Source organism: Mauremys mutica, chromosome 4 (genome assembly GCF_020497125.1).
Source record: "Mauremys mutica isolate MM-2020 ecotype Southern chromosome 4, ASM2049712v1, whole genome shotgun sequence".
In the NCBI taxonomy this organism is placed as follows: domain Eukaryota; kingdom Metazoa; phylum Chordata; order Testudines; family Geoemydidae; genus Mauremys; species Mauremys mutica.
In genome coordinates, this window is record NC_059075.1 from 59,335,522 (window position 1) to 59,353,020 (window position 17,499).

The 17,499-nt window shown below is 49.1% G+C and overlaps 1 protein-coding gene across 3 annotated transcripts in view; it reads right to left on the reverse strand.

Moving 5' to 3' along the window:
- Positions 1 to 17,499, reverse strand: part of BMF (Bcl2 modifying factor) — an 80,005-nt gene that overhangs the window by 13,164 nt on the left and 49,342 nt on the right. The window lies entirely within an intron of this gene.

The window sequence follows — 17,499 nt, forward strand, 5'->3', positions numbered from 1 at the left end:
GCTGCCCGGGGAAGCGGAAAGAACATGGGGGAAGAGAGGCGCAGGGGTGTGTGTTGATGTTGCTTCAGGCACCGCTCCCAGCAGCTCCCACTGGCTGCAGTTCCCCATTCCTGGCCAATGGGAGATGCTGGGGGCGGTGCCTGAAGCAACAGCAACACACGCCCCTGTGCCCTTGCTCCCCCATGTTCCAGCCGCTTCCCAGAGCAGCGCGGGTGCAGGGGGCAGGCAGGCAGGGAGCCTGCCCTGCCCCAGTGCATGCCGGGCCAGAGCCCACCCCTCGAGCCCCTCCTGCTGTTGAACCCCCTGCTCTGAGCCCCTTGCTGCACCCTGCACCCTGACCCCCTGCCATACCCCTCCTGCACCCCAACCCACTGTCCTGAGCCCCCTTCCGCACCCTGGTGCCCTGCTGTACCCTGCACCCTGACCCTCTCCTCTGATCCTCCTGCTGCACCCCGCACCCCTCCTGCACCCCAGTTCCCTGCCCTGAGCCCCACCACACCCCTCCTGCACCCCAATCCCCTGCCCTGACCCCCTGCTGCACCCCTCATCCCTCCTGCAATCCACACCCCAACTCTCTGCCCTGAGCCCCTGCCACACCCCACACCCCTCCTGCACCCCCTGGGGGCAGGGAGGGGGCGGAGTTGGGGTGGGGATTTTGGGGAAAAGGTTGAAATGGGGACAGGGAAGGGGTGGGAAGAGGCAGAGCAGGGGGTGGGGCCTCATGGAAGGGGTGGAGTGGAAGCAGGGCCAAGGGTGGCGGGGGAGAGGTGTCAGTAATGAGGCCCTCGGGCCAATGTACTAGTCCTCATGTGGCCCCCATGGTCATTTGAGTTTGAGACCCCTGGTCTATGGGCTAGTCTACACTGGCAATGCTAATGCGCTGCCACAGCAGCACTTTAACATGGCTTGTGTAGTTGCAGCATAGCGCTGGGAGAGAGCGCTCTAAAAAAGCCCACCTCCATGAGGGGCGTAGCTACCAGCCGTGGGAGCGCGGCTACCAGCGCTGGGAGCACTGTCTACACAGGCGCTTTACAGCGCTGAAACTTGCTGTGCGCAGGGGGGTGTTTTTTCACACACACCCCCCCCCGAGTGAGAAAGTTGCAGCGCTGTAAAGTGCCAGGATAGACAAGCCCTATAACATGCCTCTCCCACTGGTTCACTTGAGCCCAAATTTGTTGACCTTTAGCTCATGCATGCTGCAAGTTCACTTTATGTCCCATGCTTTTTCTGGGACAGGTTGGCTGTACTGAGTAATGTGGGAAGCCTAGTTTGGGGTGAATTGGGGAGGACATTATTTTGGACATTGGTCCTAATTTGTATATTTTATTAGTTAATTTTTAAACATGCACCCAGGGCTCTAGATCTATTTTTAAATAAACCAAAATAGAAATAAATAACTGCTTGGTATGGGCTTTGATGCTATAGAAATAGCAAGTCAGGAGGGAACACTTTACTAACCTCAACAGAAAAAAAACTGGACTGAGTGAAAACAGGCTTTAAAAGAAAAAGGAAAAGACACACCAACAACATGTATTTTAGAAGGAAAGGGGGAAATAGTACAGGAATGAACAAAAGATAAGAATGAAAATGGGAAAGTTCTTTTTAAATATGTATTTTATAGAAGATTTTTATGCTCAGACATTGCAGTAAACCATGTTGCACATGCATTTCCATTAGAGACAACCATAAATATGTATGTGGAAGGGAGTGGTAATTGGACAAAGGATACAGGTTTCTGAAAACTAATACTATACGCTGCTCTAGCATTTGCCTGCATTGTTCGTGCCTGCCAATTCATCCCTGAGTACAACAAAAGTCTTTATGTGTATCATATTAAAGGCTACATGCAATTGAACTGAAAATGACACTCTCTCTCCTGCATAGTGAAGATAGCTCTTAAAAAGACTGGGATTTTTCAGCTTGGAAGAGAGATGACTGAAGGGGATATGTCTAGAAAATCATGAATGGTGTGGAGAAAGTGAATAAGGACATGTTATTTACCCCTTCACATAACCCAAGAACCAGGGGTCACCCAATGAAATCAGTAGGCAGCAGGTTTAAAAGGAACAGAAGGAAGTATTGCTAAACACAACATACTGTTAACCTGTGTAACTCATTGCCGGGGAATGTTGTGAAGGCCAAACTATAACAAGGTTCAAAAAAGAATTAGATAAGTTCATGGAGGGTAGGTCCATTAATAGCTATTAGCCAAGATGGTCAGGGGATGCAATGCCATGCTCAGGGTATCCCTAGGCTCTGACTGCCAGAAGCTGGGAGTGGATAACAGGGGATGGATCATTTGATGACTGCCTGTTCTGTTCATTCCCTCTGAAGCACCTGGCATTGGCCACTGTCAGAAGTCAGGATACTCGGCTCGATGGACTATGGTCTGACCCATTATGGCTGTTCTTATGTTCTCCATCTGTGGCAGTGGAAGAAAGAGGGAGACAATCAGAAGGTCCGTGTGGGCAAGGTTTCTGAAGGGGTTAGAACATTTCTATGCAGAATGGCTGCTGGGTACCACCCCAGAAGTAGCTGCATACAGCTAGTGAGTAATTATCCTTATATCTTCTTCTTCAGCGCTTAGCCAGACAGTCAGCCGTAGCGATTGTTCGCCATTTGGTCCATTCCTGCACAATCACACAGGCTCGACGGCCTGAGAGTCCAACATCGGAACTGACTTTATGAACCCATGTAATAGGGGGTCTGCCTCCGGGCCGCCTCCACCCCTCGGTTGGAGGAATTTTAGCCCGGATGTTACAAGCCACCCAGAGCAGTTTATAAAATGCTTTGGGATCCTTCTGCATAGGGTGAGCTACAAGGTTCAGTTTATTTGCATTACTAAATGTCTGACCAACATAGGGACTTACATGAGACCCATTTGGCAGAAACTCAGTCCACACAAGTTAGAGGATGCTGGTGGGTTGAAGCAAACACCTAGTGGGCTTGCACAGATGATGTATGTCCTGGTTGAGAAGGATCCCAAAATGTTTTACAAGCTGCATATAGGGGACATCGTTGTACATGTCATATTCAACAATTGCTTCTCTCATTAATGTTACAAAATTGTGGCCACTTATTGCATCCTGATTGTCACATGCATGGCATCCTGAAACTTTGCACAATAGTAGGGCAAGAAGTCTGGACCAAAAGCACAGGCATCTACCATTTGGACCAAAGGAAATTCTCTTTTGTTTGCATGGCGTCTGTGACAGGCAGCTGAACAGGTCTGATTCTATACCATGGAGCTCAAGTGTACAATACATTTTTAGCCAGTGCATTACAATAAGTTCACTAGCAAACCCAAAGAGCTTCATCGTCTGGGACTGGAATATAGAATCTTTCATTTTAGATTGCTAGTTCAAATCTGGCCTAGACTGCTATACCCTCTGAAGGCTGTTTAGTATCTGCTGTGGAAAAAAATGGTGGTTGCAGTCCATTTCCTAGTGAACAACTGTTCCCATGTTACAACCACCACCACAACTGACTAACTGGCACTCTTGTTAGTAATCTCAGAAAATAAGACAACTGAATAGACATGGAGACTAAATTTCACCCTCTTCACTAGAGGTGATCCCTCCAATGCAGGGTTGAGGCATATTGGCAGAGCACTGTGGAGAAGCTTGCCTTTGTCAGTCCTGTTCTGTGGGGAGGACTCGGCTTACAGAGATGTGAAAGGTGCCAGACTGACAAGCACAGCATTAATGTAAAATCTGTTCTTTAAAAGGTGTCCTATGCTGTAGTAGGTTGTATACCATCTGGTTGAACTATTTGCTGAAGTGGGAGTTCTTATAATTGGCTGGACTCAGACAAGAGACTCACAAGTTTTCATAAGTGTGATTTAGCATAGGTGTGAAATGTCCTCTTCTTCTTTGTCTGGTTTGTCAGCCAGGAGATGTCTGTTCCAGAAGCAAAGGTCAAAAACAGTAGTTAGTGTGCGCAATGTTTGTTTTGTATAAGACCAAAGACAGGGGCTGCACTTACAACCCATTAGGAGAGAATACATTGTGGGTGCAGTGTTGGGGAGTGCAGAGAGAGCAGCTTTGGAAGTGGACAGCTGGTAAATGATGGGCTGATGCTTGGGTGGTTAAAGACTAAACCAGAATAAATAAATAAATGTTATAAAGAACTGAGCAGGGGACTCCAAGTATTTCTGAACCATGTAGCGGCAAAGAAATGGGTGCCTCAGGGGAGTACTGAGTGCACAGCTCAGCAATTCATTAACTACAGAGACTGGAATGATTAAAGATTTCATATTAAAGACTGAAGAGTGGCCTCATGTAAGGCCAGATACCTACCACTCTCCCTTCCATGCCCACAAGGGTGAACATCCTACTAGTACCTAAACAAGGGCCAACCCACCTTTCCTGGAAGTCAATGGGAGTTGTATTCTGCTAAGATTCTTACACTGTGCCTATCACAGTAGCATATGAGCACCTACTGTTTTGCTGCTAGCATCTACAATAGCAGGATCAGACCCTAAATGTATGTTTCATTGGCGCTACCTTTGATAAAGGTAGGCTCCATGTCAGCTTTCTTGCACAGGGAGTGAGTGGCAGCCTGCTAGGTCAGCTCTAGATCCCTGGCTTCCCTGTGACTCTCTCATTCTACTACTTCTATTTTTGAAGATCCTTCTGAATAACATATACAGTTTCAGACCATGGGGAGTTATGCTATCCAGGCAGCTGTAGTTTATTTGTGTCAAGGTAGGGGCACTAATGTGTATTTGGCCATTCAGAATCACAATTCTTTCAACATCTTCTAAATCTCAACTTCATCATTTCTACAGAAATGGTGTCTGGTAACTATTTCAACAGCTTAACCCTTAAATCACTGGATTCCCCCAGCCTTTACCACTCCCCCAAATGCTTCTCTTTATGTGCATGTGTGTTTGTATGATACACAAGGGCTTAGTCTTCAACTGGTTTAAAAAAAAAAGTTTTGCACTTAAATTTTCCTCCCACAATCAGCTGTGACAGGGTTGCCTACTTTCATGCAGTATGTGCCTTTGATTGTAAAGCATTGGGTACAGGCTTATTTCTTTCACCAAAGCTTTATGCTTCTACAATTCTATCTTTTCTCCAACTAACATTTCCTTCAGTTCTTTGTTTTCTTCCCTTAAAGCCTTCAATTTTGCAGCCCTGCCAAAATGTCTGCATTTTCTTAAATTCTCATTTCCTCTGGCACTCACTTCATGCTTATAGTTACAGTAACTTAAAAAAAGAGATTTTACATTGAGCCCAATTTCCAGTCTGTATCTTCAGTTTTAATATTGCTTCACTGCTGACTTTATTCTCATGTTTCTGCTTGATGCAAATGTACCTGCTTCAGTTTGGAAACATTAATTCACTTCAAAGTCAGACCTGTTTAAAACAAACAAACAAACAAAAAAAACCAAGGAGGGGATGGGGCTTGATGTGTTCTGGTTCCTTTTATTAACTTAGTTTTTATTTGCTGTGCAAAGGCCTAATTTGTGTTTAGTTTTATATCAGATGTTGCTGGTTACCCATATCTCTTCTGCCTTGGGCCTCATTGTGCTGTTCACAAAATTAGCATTTTGTGTGTGATTTGTTTTCTTCTGCAGGTACACAAATATGTTCACACACACACACACACACACACACACACACACACACACACACACACACACACACACACACACACACACACACACACACCCCTCCCCCAACAACAACACACACCCACAACTCCAAAAACATGCCAGGCTAATTCCTGCAATGGGCTGATGCTTCTTGAGAGGTGCAGATTAAAGATGCTGAATAGCTCTCATGAGTCATTAAGCATCATGTTGAATCTGAACCTCCGTGCACCAAGAATAGATTAAGATATTTGCTAAACAAGATGGTAAACAGAAGTAAAAATAATGATTTTCCTTTAAGCCTAGACTTGCAAGGCATTTTAAAATAATGAAACTTCACAATTCCATTATTAAATGTTTTCACAGCCATTTTTCACATGCGTAAACTGAGACAAAGAGGTTGAGGCCTAGATTTTCAAGATCATTTGTATACCTGCATGCCTCAGTTCTACATGCACTTACCCCAATTGCACATATAATCATAGCAAGTATGCATGTGAATTAGAGGTAGGCACACACACACACACACACACACACACACACTTTTCTGAAACATCTGAGCCTAAGTGACTTTCCTAACCACAAAGTGAATCAGGGCTAGAGCTGTTGATAGAATCCAGGAGTTCTGACACCCAGTTCTCTTGCAGTTTCTTCTACTTTTCTTTAGAAAGTAGGGCTTGCCTTATATAGGACATTGGCCTTTGTATTGTCTTGATCAGTGAACACAGTGGTTTTAGAAAGTCTCTTTCTTGTATGAATATCTTCTAGGAGACTGTATGAAGTACAGAAGGGGCAGTGGGAGCAGAAACTTATTTTGTGAAATGTAATAAGAGCATAACTAAGTTTGCTCTAGACAAAGATTCTCTGACTATCTGGGGAACATAGCGAGAGACCCCTAAGGGGAAGTTGAGACACACCAGTAGTTGGGGAAATGAAAGACCATCATTTTTGAAAACTGTCATCAGAAGTTGCAAATCTCTTGCTGCTTAGTGAGAAAAACCCCCTTCCATGATTTGCTATGCACTTAATCAGACATATGTCAACTTCCTCAATCTGATACTTTAAAGAAGTTATCAGCACTAAGGGTCACATTATTACTAAAGTAAATCCAGGAATTAGTAGCAAATCTGAAGGTGGAAGACAATATGGGTGAAAGGAATCATGAAGTTACAGATTTCATGATTCTAAGGGTATGGCTACACTGGCAAGTTGCAGCACTGGAAAGCCTCCACCAGCGCTGCAATTAGTAAGTGGCCACACCTGCAGGGCACTTCCAGCGCTGCAACTCCCTGGCTGCAGCGCTGGCCGTACACCTCACTCAGCATGGGGAATAAGGATTCCAGCGCTGGTGCTGCAGCGCTGGTCATCAAGTGTGGCCACACACCAGCGCTGTGATTGGCCTCCAGGGTATAAGGATGTATCCCAGAATGCTTTTATAAATTACTCCCTTTGTTTTGTTATGCAGCCTCTCTTTGTTTTGTTGTGAACTCCGAGCTCCGTAGCTCCGTTGATCCCGGAGCTGTTTATCTACAAACACAGCTCCTGTTTGCTGTGATCAATCTGTGAACAATCAAATGAGATAATGAGGCAGGCAGGGAGTGAGTGTTTGCTTGGCAGAAACAGCGGGGGCAGAGGGAAGAAAGGGAGTCGTGTTGGCTGCAGGCTGTTTGCAGTTAAGAGTTAAGGGTAAGGGATCGGGAACATGTTCTGATTTTTCAAGTCAGGAAGCTAACACACAGTGTTGGCTTCAAAAATCCACTCTCTCTCTCTCCCCCCGCTCCCTGTCACACTACGCCCCACCCCACCCCCCTCTTTTGAAAAGCACCGTTGCTGCCACTTGAATGCTGGGATAGTTGCCCATAATGCATCACTCCCAACAGCGCTGCAAATACTGCAAATGTGGCCACACACCAGCGCTGGTAGCTGTGAGTGTGGCCACACACCAGCGCTGGCCCTGCACAGCTGGACGACCAGCGCTGCAACTACCAGCGCTGCAGATTTGTAAGTGTAGCCATACCCTAAGTAAAGGAAGGAGTGAAAGCAGCAGCAGGAGGACAATGGATTTTTTAAAAAAGCAGATTTCAAACTCGGAGCTGACAGATAAGCTCCTATGTGAATAATATCAAAGGGAAAAAGGAGTTCTGGACAGCTGGCAGTTTCTCAAGAAGACAATATTAAACACACAACTACAGATTAACCTGATGCAAAAGATAGGAAGAATAGTACGAAACCAATATCGCTCCACCAGGAGCTTCTTTAGTTACCTGAAAATCAAAAAGGAATCCTACAAAAATTGGAAACATGAACAAATTGCTTAAAAGGACTACAAAGAATAGCACAAGTATGTAGGAACAAAATCAGAAAGTCTAAGGCACAAAATGAATTACACCTAGCAAGGGACATAAAAAAACCAATAAGACAATGTTTGTTAAATACATTAGGAGCAAGAGGATGACAAAGGCAAGTATAGGTCTCTGTGACAGGGCAACACTTTCCCAGTTTTCTGATGCCCCAGAACCTGCTCAGACCCACTTTTGTCTTATGCGTTGGCTGTATTTTATTCTAAACCTGTTCACAAACAAACACCAGTAGGGTACAATATCACAATTTTAACTTCCAGAGCCCTACCAAGGACTGAAAGAAGTAGGAGGAAAAGTGGTCTCCCCTCTTCTCTCTAGGGGGCTCCTTCATTCAAGGCTCAGCTAGTCCTGTTCTCCCTCCTGTAAGACTGCCTTAGGGCTTGGCTACACTTGCAAGTTGCAGCGCTGGGAGTTACAGCGCTGGTCATGCAGCTGTGTAGGGACAGCGCTGGTGTGTGGCCACACTGACAGCTACCAGTGTTGCAGTGTGGCCACACTTGCAGCATTTGCAGCACTGTATTGAGAGGTGCATTGTGGGCAGCTATCCCACAGAGCACCTCGTCCCATTTTGGTGCTGTGGGTTGTGGGAAGGGGACGGAAGGGTGCGGGTCATTCCGCTTCCTGTCCCAACGCCCCGTGGTGCATCGCTTCGCATCCCAGCATTCACAGTTTTTCCGGCCACGTTTGGCGCCATTGTGAGTCTCTTTCTGTTTTTTACTCTCTGTCTGTGAATCGCAATTTCTGTGGGAAATGGAGCCCGAGCTGCTGAGGACTGTGCTGATGAGTGTCGTCAGCACAACACGTTTGGCAGTTGAGCTCTTCCTTCAGCTCCAAAGTGACAGTGAGGAGTCCGACGATGATATCGAGTCGCCTGCCGCGTGTGACACTACAGTGCTTGTCGCATTCACAGAAATGCTCAGCACCATTGAACGCCGCTTTTGGGCTCGGGAAACAAGCACTGAGTGGTGGGATCACATCGTCATGGAAGTCTGGGATGACGAGCAGTGGCTGCAGAACTTTCGTATGAGAAAAGCCACTTTCATGGGACTGTGTGCTGAGCTCGCCCCCACCCTGCGGCGCAAGGACACAAGATTGAGAGCTGCCCTGACGGTGGAAAAGCGGGTGGCTATTGCAATCTGGAAGCTGGCAATTCCAGACAGCTACCAGTCGGTCGGGAACCAGTTTGGAGTGGGAAAGTCGACCGTTGGAATCGTGTTGATGCAAGTTTGCAGGGCAATTAATCGCATCCTGCTAAGAAGGACCGTGACTCTGGGGAACATGCAGGACATTGTGGATGGCTTTGCACAAATGGGTTTCCCTAACTGTGGAGAGGCGATAGATGGGATGCATATTCCTATTCTGGCACCCCCCCACCTAGCATCCGAGTACGTTAATCGGAAGGGATATTTCTCTATGGTTTTCCAGGCGCTTGTGGATCACCGTGGGCGTTTCATTGACATTTACACAGGCTGGCCTGGAAAGGTGCATGATGCACGCATCTTTCGGAACAGTGGCCTGTTCAGGAAGATGCAGGCAGGGACTTATTTCCCAGACAGGAAGATCACAGTAGGGGATGTCGAAATGCCCATTGTGATCCTTGGAGACCTCGCTTACCCGTTACTGCCTTGGCTCATGAAACCCTACACAGGGAAGCTTGACAGGAGCAAGGACCGGTTCAACTACAGGCTGAGCCGGTGCCGAATGACTGTGGAGTGTGCTTTTGGGCGTTTAAAAGCCCACTGGAGGTCCCTGTATGAGAAGCTAGACTTGGGGGAAAGCAGCATCCCTGCGGTTATATCCGCATGCTGTACCCTCCATAATATTTATGAAGGGAAGGGTGAAACATTCAGTCAGGCAAGGACCACCGAGGTTCAAGTCCTGGAGGCTGAATTTGCACAGCCAGAGAGCAGGGCTACTAGAGAGGCCAGCACAGGGCTACAAGGATTAGGGATGCCTTGAGGGAAGAATTTGAGGCTGAAAGCCAACAGTAATGTTTGCTACCTTGCATGGGAGTGAAGTGCAGTGGTTACACTGTTAGGATTCTATTATCCCTAACATGATTTGCAGTGACTGTTTCTTTACTGGGATAAGGTATCTTTCACTATCTGCAATAATAAAGACTGTTTTCAAAGCCAAGATTTATTTTATTGAAAAGAAAAAAACTTCATTGACAGACACACAACATTTCAGGAACCTAGGGCAGGGGGGTGGGTTGGTGAACTGTACAGTCACAAGTTTGCATATGTCCTGTCTGCAGTGCTGTGCAATGGCTGCTGCACTTCAGGGTGCCTATACTGCATGGTGATGGGGGTTGCGTGCAGAGGGTAAGGGTCGTAGTTCTCAGGGCTGGTTGGTGAACGTACAGGTGTTGGAGGCAGCTGGTGGTGGTAAGAACCTGGATGCTGGGGAAGGGGGTTTGGAGCTGACATTGGGGCAGAAGAGAATAAAATTTGGGACGGGGGGGCTGTGGGGCAGCACGGGACTGCTCTGCCTGCATGGCTATGAGTGCATGGAGAGAGTCGGCTTGGCGCACCAGGATGCCTAGCAGCTGGTTTGTGCTTTTCCTCTTTGCCACAGCGTTTCTCCGCCAATGTCTCTGGCGGATCCTGCTTTCCCTTTCTCTCCACTCCTGCAGGTGTTTACTCTCTCTAGCAGAGTGATCAATAACTGTTTTCAGCATGTCTTCCTTGGTTTTTCGCAGCTTTTTCCTCAGATTCTGTAGCCTCTGTGCTGTGGTGGAGCTTGGCAGTCCAGCAGTCAAGGTCACTTTTGGAAGGCAAAAATGGCAACAGTTAACAGGGTAGCATTGTTCATTATCTCATCCAAACAGTAATTCCCACACACTGAAGGAGTTTACAGTCTCCACTTTAGCATACTTTTCCCACACCAAATAAGAGCACACATAACACAACAGGAGCCACGAAATGGTGAGTAAGGGGTACTGGGTGCTTCAGGGCTGTGCAGGGGTTTCTGTGCGTTGGGGACAGCAAACAGCTGCAGGGGGGATCTGCACTAAACAGTCTCCCAACATTTTCCACAGGAGTTACTCCTGGAAGATATCTCGCTGCTGCGGGTCACCAGGGAAGAGCGGGAAGGTCTTCTACAGCAATGCGGATTCCGCCCTGGCCCCTATGCAGCTTGCCTGTGTGCAGCAATGGTCCCCCCACCCCTCGCGGTCCCCCCACCCCTCAGGACGCGTTAGCCTGACTGGGACAAGGACCACAGTGGCTCTCCCTATAAACCTGCGCAGGCACATTGCCCACGCTCTGGCTGAAACTTTTGAGGAGATTACTGCAGCCGATAACCGCGACGTGATAGACCACATCAATGGGCTATTCCACATCTAGGCATGCATGCATGCAGCCCTAACCCCCCCTCCTCTCCCGAAACATTTCCACCCTGAAAATAAAAGCCGCTTACCGGTAACCCGCTCCTCTGCTTGTCCTTCAGCAACTGCTGGCTGCTGCGATTGGCTACCTTCCTCCTGGCTTGAGAAGAGCTCCTGGCTGCATGCCTCCTGGGACTCTGGGGTGTCTTCCCCCATCCCAGTAGCTTCACTCGTGGTTTCCTCCCCCCCCCCGCCGCCTCCTCCTCCTCCTCCTCCTGTCCCCCACCCTGCTCAGAAGTGTCCATCGTGGTCCTCGGATTGGCAGTGGGGTCACCCCCAAGTATCGCGTCCATCTCCCTGTAAAAACGGCAGGTCGTGGGGGCAGCGCCGGAGCGGTGGTTTCCCTCGCGGGCTTTGTAATAGGCACTCCGCAGCTCCTTTACTTTAACCCTGCATTGCAGCGCGTCCCGATCATGGCCCCTATCCAGCATGGACCTTGATACCTGCTCAAAGATATCATAATTCCTACGGCTGGAGCGCAGCTGGGACTGCACAGCTTCCTCCCCACAAACACTAATGAGGTCCATCAACTCGCCATTGCTCCATGCTGGGGCTCGTTTGCCGCATGGAGGCATGGTCACCTGTAAAGATTAACTGATTGCACTCCACACCTGGCTGCAGCAAACAGGAAGGGGATTTTTAAAATTCCCGGGGCATTTATAGGGCGGGTCACCTGAGGCCAGAGCAGTAGAGTGCAAACTGATGAGCAGAGTGGCTGAACAGGAATTCTGGGATATCTCCTTATTCCCTGGAGGCCAGTTAAAGCGCTGGTGTGTGTCCACACCTGATGAGCAGCGCTGGATCACCAGCGCTGCATTCCTTAGGCCTGGTCTACACTAGGACTTTAATTCGAATTTAGCAGCGTTAATTCGAATTAACCGCGCACCCGTCCACACCAGGAAGCCATTTAATTCGACATAGAGGGCTCTTTAGTTCGAATTCTGTACTCCTCCCCGACGAGGGGAGTAGCGCTAAATTCGACATGGCTATGTCGAATTAGGCTAGGTGTGGATGCAAATCGAACTTAGTAGCTCCAGGAGCTATCCCACACTGCACCACTCTGTTGACGCAATGGACAGCAGTCCGAGCTTCGATGTTCTGACCAGCCACACAGGAAAAGGCCCGGGAAAATTTGAATTCCTTGTCCTGTCTGGACAGTTTGAATCTCATTTCGTGGTTGGACATCGGGGCGAGCTCAGCAGCACCGGCAGCAATGCAGAGCTCTCCAGCAGAGGAGTTCATGTAATCTCTGAATAGAAAGAGGGACCCAGCATAGACTGACTGGGAAGTCTTGGATCTGATCGGTGTGTGGGGCGAGGAGTCTGTGCTTTCGGAGCTGCGCTCCAAAAAACGGAATGCAAAGACCTACGAGAAGGTCTCCAAAGCCATGAGAGACAGAGGATACAGCCGGGATGCAACGTAGCGCCGCGTGAAAATCAAGGACCCCAGACAAGGCTACCAAAAAATCAAAGCGGCAAACGGACGCTACGGAGCCTGCCACCACTGCCCCACCAGTGACCATGGACTCTGACGATGTGACAGTGTCAACGGACAGTTCCTCGGCGATGTTCACGGACGGGGAAGATGAGGAAGGGTTAGTGGAGGACGAGGCAGGCGACAGCGCTTACAACGCTGGTTTCCCCGACAGCCAGGATTTCTTCATCACCGTCAGGAAGATCCCCTACCAACCCTCCCCGGCCGTTAACCCGGACCCTGAATCAGGGGAAGGAGCAGTCGGTAAGTGCTTGAAACATGTAAATTTTTATTCTTAATATAACAGGAATCTGAAGTATATGAAAAGGAGGTCTCTCTCTATATATATATGGGGATAGAACAGAAATCCTCCTGGGAGATCTCCACGAAGCTCTCCTGGAGGTAATCGAAAAGCCTCCGCAGGAGGTTCCTGGGGAGAGCTGCCTTATTGGGTGCTCCGTGGTAGAACACTTTTCCGCGCGAGGCTTTCATGAGGTACTCAGGGAGCATTGCCTCCCTGAGCACGGCTGCATAGGCCCCTGGTTTGTGCTGGCTTTCACGCAGCATGCGCTCTCTATCTCCTTCAGTGACCGTCCTCAGGGTGCTCTCGCTCAGAGACTCCTGCATCTAATTAGGGGAATTACTGTAATGTTACGCCTGGTCCAAAGTATTTTTAAAAAATCTCCGGACAGACGGTGTAGCAGAGACTCAGCACGCTGCTGCGTGACAAGCGTAACGGAAAGCCAAAGAATCAAATGGACGCTCATGGAGGGAGGGGGGACTGAGGACGCAAGGTATCCCAAAGTTCCTGCTGTCTCCGAAAAGCATTTGCATTCTTGGCTGAGCTCCAAATGCTTCTAGGGTCAAACACAGTGTCCGCGGTGGGTCAGGGTATAGCTCGGCAATTTACGCACCCCCCCACCCACCCCCAGAAGTGAAAGGGAAAACAATCCTCTGTTGACTCTTTTACATGTCACCCTATCTTTACTGAATGCTGCAGATAGATGCGATGCTGCAGCACTGAACACCAATATCCTTGCTCCCCCACCCCGCCATGGGTGGCTGACGGTACAATATGACTGATATCCATCATCATCATCAGCCTATTGGCACATGGGGCAGTGCAAAAGGACTGGTAACCATGCCGACTAGCATCAGTGAGGTCGATCAAGGGCGCCTGCTCCTAATTTTTCCTGGTAGATGGTGCAGTATGGCTGGTAACCGTCCTCATCATAGCAACAGGGGGCTCAGCTCCATCAGCCCCCACCCTTCATGTGTAAAGAAAAGATTCAATTGCCCCTGGACTAGCAGAGGGATGCTGGGCTCCTCTCCTCCACACTCCTTAATGTCCTGTCTGGACTATCATAGCAGCTGGAGGCTGCCTTCCACTCATTTCTCACTAACAAGTCACTGTGTCTTATTCCTGCATTCTTTATTACTTCATCACACAAGTGGGGGGATAATGCTATGGTAGCCCATGAAGGCTGGGGGAAGAACGGAATGAACAGGTGGGGTTGTTGCAGGAGCACCCCCTGTGAATAGCATACAGCTCATAATTTCTGCAGGATCTGACACAGAGCAGCTGTGCTCTCTGGTTCTATGGTACAGTGGTTCTCTAGTACACTTGCCCATATTCTAGGCAGGACTGATTCTATTTTTAGATACCAAAAAGGAGGGATTGACTCAGGGAGTCATTCCCAATTTTGGCTTTTGCGCCCCTGGCTGATCTCAGCCAGGGGCACTTATGACAGCAGCAAATAGTGCAGTGCAAAAGGACTGGTAACCATGATCATCTTATTACCAATTTATAGTATGGTAGATGGTACAGTATGGCTGGTAACCATCTCTGCTGTCATGCAAAAGCAAAAGCATGCTGCTGTGTAGCGCTGCTGAATCGCCTCTGTGAGCGGCATCTAATACACATACGGTGACAGGCACAAAAGGCAAAACAGGCTCCATGGTTGCCATGCTGTGGCGTCTGCCAGGGCAATCCAGGGAAAACGGGCTCGAAATGATTGTCTGCCGTTGCTTTCCCGGAGGAAGGGATGACTGATGACATTTACCCAGAACCACCCGCGAAAATGGTTTTTGCCCCATCGGGCACTGGGATCTCAACCCAGAATTCACAGAGACAGACTAGACTGTGTTCATTGTTCGCAAAAATGTATCTTTGCAAGGAATTCACTCCCTTTTTCCCATCACACAGCTTCGACTGTCTCCAGACCTGCCACAGCATCCCCCTCACAGAGGCTGGCAAAGATTAGGCAGCGAAAGAAAAAGACACGGGACGAGATGTTCGCTGAACTTATGGGGTGCTCCCGAGACGAGGCGGCCCAGCAGAGCCAGTGGAGGGAGACCCTCTCTCTGTACCAGCGCTCACACAGCGAACGGGAGGAGAGGTGGCGTGAGGAAGAGAAGCAGGCGACTCAAACGCTGCTTGGACTAATGAGGGAGCAAATGGACACGCTCCGGCGCCTTGTGCATGTTCTGCAGGACCGCAGGCAGGAGGACAGAGCCCCCCTGCAGTGTATCTGCAACCGCCCTCCCCCGCCACAAAGTCCCATACCCCTCACCCAAAATAACTAGAAGGAGGGGCGCCAGAGGCCGTGAAAACTGTCACTGCACCTCAGCAGAGTGCTCAAGTACCCAAAAGCTCTCATACCCTAAATTTTGAGAAGTCCTTTCCTTCCCGCCTCACCCAAGCCCCCGTCCCAGTTTCATCCCCTAACTGTCTAGTTGATAATAAAAAATACTTTTCTGTTAATTACTGTTTCCGTCATGTTCTTTTAGAGGAGACTGTGTTTGAAGGCGGGGAAGGGGGTTGGTAATTGGACAGGACAATCACCTTTACCAGGGTACAGACACGGGGGCAGGATCAGCAGCAGGTCACACACACAGTGCAGTCAGTAGGCACCCTGATCGGTATGGGAGGTGGTTTGCAGGTTCTGTGTGGGTGGGGGGGGTACGTGACTTTGTAGCGGGGAGGGCGGTTACAGATCTCATGCAACGGTCCCTGTCCTGGACCACAGAGCCACGCAGCAGAGGAATCTGTATCCGTCCTCCCCCGCCAAAAGGCCACATAGCCCCCGCACCACAGAGTCCCAAAAAGGAGGGATGGCAGGCTCCGTTGAAACAACCAGTCCGGCACTGCAGACCGCTCTGGGAGCAGGAGCCTGTCATTCCTCGAGTTTAGAGGCGGTCTTTACATCACCGCACACCCTACCCAGCACAGTCCGCGTCCCAGTTTCAACCCTTTAACGCAAAGTCATCAATAAAGAAACCTTTGTAAAGTTACAGTGGAACATGTATTTTATTTTTAAACGTGTGTTGGAAGTGGGGGAAGCGGGGTGGACGGGATATGTAACTTCAGATGCTAGTCAACAGTAACTTGGTAAAGAAACAGGGGCAGGTTCAGCTTCTCTGTAAAGAAACTGAACAGTCACAGGTCACGCTGCTCGCTGGTACTTGAAGAGTTCCTTGTCGCTGTGCAAGGCGCCTGCATAGGGCTTCACGAGCCAGGGCATTAGCGGGTAGGCTGGGTCCCCAACGATCACTATAGGCATCTGCACATCCCCAAGAGTTATTTTGTGGTCCGGGAAGAAACTACCTTCCTGCAGGCGTCTAAACAGACCAGAGTTCCTGAAAACACGCGCGTCATGAACTTTGCCTGGCCACCCGACGTTGATGTTGGTAAAACGTCCCCCATGGTCCACCAGTGCTCGCAGCACCATTGAAAAGTAGCCCTATTTCTCAGCAGCTGACTGTGGAAGAGGTGGACGATAAGGTGCGAGGAGTTGACAACGGCCATAACTGCAGCGGGATCCGTGCTCAAAGTGCTGTGGCGCCCGCGCTGTCACTGAGCAGAAAAGTGCATGAACAGATTGCCCGCAGGCGCTTTCAGGGAGGGAGGGAGGGCATGATTGATGGTTCAATGATGACAGTTACCCAAAACCACCCTCGACACATTTTTTCCCCCAGCATGCATTGGGGGGGAAATCCCAGAATTCCAATGGGCAGCGGGGAGTGCGGGAACTGTGGGATAGCTTCCCACAGTGCACCACTTCCAAAGTCGACGTTTGCCCCGTTACTGTGGACTCACACAGTCGAATTAGTGTATTTAGTGTGGATACACAAATTCGACTTCATAAGGTCGATTCCACAAATTCGACTTAAGTTGATTCGAAATAGTCTTGTAGTGTAGACATACCCTTATACCCCAACCCGACCAGGTGCACAGCCAGCGCTGCAGCCAGGGAGTTGCAGTGCTGGATGTGCCTTGCAAGTGTGGACGGAGAATAATTGCAGCGCTGGAAAGCCTCCACCAGCGCTGCAACTTGCAAGGGCTTGGCTACACTTGCAAGTTGCAGCGCTGGTGGAGGCTTTCCAGCGCTGCAGTTAGTAACTGTCCACACTGGCTGTGCACCTGGTCGGTTTGGGGAATAAGCATTGCAGCGCTGGTGATCCAGCACTGCTCGTCAAGTGTGGCCACACACCAGCGCTTTAATTGGCCTCCAGGATATTAGGAGATATCCCAGAATGCTTTTAACTAAATTACTCTCTTTGTTTTGTTATGCAGCCTCTCTTTGTTTTGTTGTGAACGAGCTGTGCGCGGAGCTCCGTTGCCGGTGCTGCTTATCTAAAAAACAAACAGAGCTCCTGTTTGCTGTGATCAATCTGTA